This window comes from Humulus lupulus, chromosome 7 (assembly GCF_963169125.1).
Source record: "Humulus lupulus chromosome 7, drHumLupu1.1, whole genome shotgun sequence".
Classification (NCBI taxonomy): Eukaryota; Viridiplantae; Streptophyta; class Magnoliopsida; order Rosales; family Cannabaceae; genus Humulus; species Humulus lupulus.
The window spans coordinates 116876361-116880017 of record NC_084799.1 but is presented as its reverse complement, the minus strand read 5'-3'; positions in this window follow the sequence as shown (position 1 = coordinate 116880017).

The following is a 3657-nucleotide window of genomic DNA, read 5'->3' as shown; positions in this document are numbered from 1 at the left end:
TATCTGAGTTCTTGAACGAAACTGTTTTGTGGTAAATGGGTATATTGATCAATGTTTGATACAGTAGGAAAGAGACACTTTCCTGGGGTTAAGAATCAGTTTGATAGTCGAGGTTATATATTTAGGGCGTAAAATCAAAGTAAAAATTCGATTTTTAAGCTAGTTGAAAAACAAGGTTTTTCCCGCTCTTTCAGAATCGAAAAGTTTTTCCTGAAAAACTTTTCACTTATGGTTTTTAATCTATTTTCCAAAATGTTCGCTTGAAATACAGTGTTTTTTATCAGAATGCTGCTGGTCGTATAAAAGCTTAACTTTTATACACGAGCAGCGTTATTCCAACTTTTAAACACAAGGTTTTAGGCCTTAGATTCTCATCTCCCCCTTTTCTGTTCACAGATTTACATGAAAGATCCGTGGGGAGGTGAGAGGCCTATCGATGACGATTTGCTGGCCCAATTGCTCGAGGATGAGGAGAAATCGTTGCTGTTGATCCCAAAGATCCATTTTTCTTGTGTAATCTCAAACTCTTCATCGACCCCACATCAAAACATGGGTCGAGTAAAGTCCAAAGCCCAGAAAAAGAAAACTTCCACTCCTTCAAATCAGCCAGCTCCTCAGGCTAAAATTCCTTCGACCATTGGTCGAGAAGGAAATACCCTTGACCCAGAAATCCAAACTCAAGCCCAACTATGAAACGTCATTAAGCTAGATGTCGAATGGTACGTTGCCCCTCCTTGTCGAGTAACGATTAGGATGGTTGCCAATTACATCAAGAAGTATGAGCTTACTGGGGTGTCCCTAGTCCAACCCACCAGAGACCAATGGACGAATCTGCCTGGATGTGCCTTCAGCGTTTGATCGAGGTATCACATTGAGGCAGGAGCGATCGTGCCTCTCCATCCTTTATTCCAAGGAGTGGCCAACTATTTTGGGGTCGTTCCTTTCCAAATAACCCTAAATGGATGTAGAATGCTCTTTGCACTCTATATCCTTTATAGTCATAAGAAGTGGCTGGTCCCCACGCCACACGAGGTCAACTACCTATTCGACCTAAAATCCAACCCCAATCAAGAAAACACAGGGTTCTTCCATTTCTGCCACCAGGAAACGACCCACACTTTCCTGAGTGATACCACTTTTATATCCAATGTAGGGAAGTACCATCTAGAGTACTTTCTGACTACCGACATGGTCGCTAACAACCTGGCCTTCACCCAAGGAGGTAATATCTTTGCTCCCCTGGTCGTTTATTTTCCTTTAATTCTTCCTGCATTCCCCTTAGAGATTTAGTTTATTTTAGGTCTGTGGCTGCGACCGGCTCCCACTCCAGACATGGAAGTCCGATCAGCACTCTTTCCCAGCATGACTGACGTAGAGAAGAGTGTCAAACAACTGGTCACAAAAGCTAACTTGAATCTGGTTGGGCTTCTGGCGCCTCACCAGGATGTGAGGGAGTCAACAGCGGGGAGTGCCACCGGTGAGGAGATTCCTGAGCAGCACCCAGATGTGTCATAACCTCAAAAGAGGAGGACGACTGGAGTGACAATCAGGGAACCCTTCAGCTCCCCACAAGTTGCTGCTTCCCTGCCCCACTAGGATAGGGAAAAAAGAAAGCCACCGAACCCTCTGCTCCTATCGACGAGTCCTCAGATGAGAACGGTACTGTTTTCTCATTCTTAGATAGCTTGCCAATTCCCTTTCATTTATTTAACAGGGACGGAAACTTTAAGTATACTCCACACTTAGGTTCAGATTTCTTCCAGGCAGTAAGTGAGGGTAGGGGTAGTTCAGTAAGTAATGTAGCGATCAATAGTTGTAGCACTGGTACTTTTCTTAATAATTTCCTTGCTTTTCTTTTTAGCTCCATCTATACATATTTTCTCACTGCTCGTATTGTTTCCTCTTATGTAGATATGTTGTTTGAAGACGTGTTCGAGCATTACAAGGTCGCTGTCACTTCCTCGAGCAGGAAGAAAGAGAGCAAGAGGGCTCACGGAGAAAGCAGCAAAACTGCTTCAAAGAAGGCCCGGACTGAGGGTCCTTCAGTAGCTGCTCCTTCGAAGGAAACCACACCACCTCCTTCTCCATTCGACCAGCCGTCCTTAACTCCACCGGTCGACTAGCACTTTACTCCTCTAGTGCCTTCCGACCAGCCACATCGTACTCAGCTCAAAGGCACCCTGGACAACACCATGGTCAGTTCGGCCAGGGACAGAATATAAAAACTATCCAAGCAAAAATGTAGCCAAGAGGCCATCGACGGTACTAGCTCCATGGAAACAGATAAAATAATAAATCGAGGACTGAACGAGATAGTCAGTGTAAGTTGCTTTCCATTGCTGAGTCATTCTACTCTTAATTTCTACCATCATGTTATTCCTTTTGTCTGGTCGTAGGGATTGCTGACAATGACTGCTGGCTGGCGCCGAGCGGGTATAATGGTCTCCCAGACCAAAAACTTTGACTCCAAGCTCATCGAGGCAATGAAGTCGCTCGAGGGGAAGAATGCTGACCTGCTCGAGAAAAATATAGAACTGACCAAGCAGAACGGTGAACAGCTTGAGAAAAATGCAGAACTGACCAAGCTGAACAACGAATTGCTCGAGCAGAAAGCCACGTTCACTGAGGAGATGTTGGAAAGTCGGGCCGCCCTAAACAAATCCAATGAAGATAAAGAAAAATCAAGGGAGAGTGCCAAACTCAACTACCAAGAATCCAAATAGCTTGAGCTCGATCTGAATGTGAGTAGAAAGGAGACAGAGGAGTTGGAGGGGCGCGTTAAGGAGCTTGAAGAGACTGATGCCAAAAACTTGGAGAAGTACAGGGAAGCCACCCACCTTTGCTTCTACGAGTTTTGGAAGCACAATAAAAAGGCTGACTTCAGCTATCTGTCCGAGTGCTTGAGGCGAACTCTAATGACCCAATGCGCCATTCGCCTGGAGGAAGAAGAAAGAACCAAAATTCCTGCTTCCCTAGAGATTTCCTTGGTAACAGGGATTGACGGTGCTGATAACGAAGCTGACACTGCTGTCGACCAGAACACTCCTCAAGATTCTCCAGCCTCGTAGTCTTTTATTTCTTTTTATCATTTGAACACGCGACCTACGGGTCGTGATGTAAAGACAATTGCTTTTTTAATTTTTAATTTTTATTGCTGCATGGGCAGCTTTTACTTTTAACGAACAATTACTGCTCGCAGTGTAAAGGGATTCCTTTTGAATTATAATATTTTCATTTTATTATAACATCTGCTCGCATGACCGAGCTTAGCATAGTAATTTGGTTTGATTTAACAAAATACAAAATTTTGAAAAATACTCTAAGTACCCTAGCATGCTTTCACTTATTTTTCTCATTTGTTTACATATCTTTCTATATGCTATGCTTTACTAGATGCCTTTATATTCCCCCCAAGTGATTAAGGAGCTTTAGGTCCTTGGTCACTTGCCTTGGCCAAAACCTGTTCGAACCTTACTGCTCGTAGCAAAGAATTTAATACAGCAAAACAACATACGTAATGAGCAAATACTTGTAATAAATACAATAATTGGCAAGAATGACTGGCTGCGCACAGTCCCTTATATTTCTCGTAATAAATTGACAAAACAAGTCTGTAGGAGTGATCAACAAGATCTTACACTTATAAGCGATCAGTCA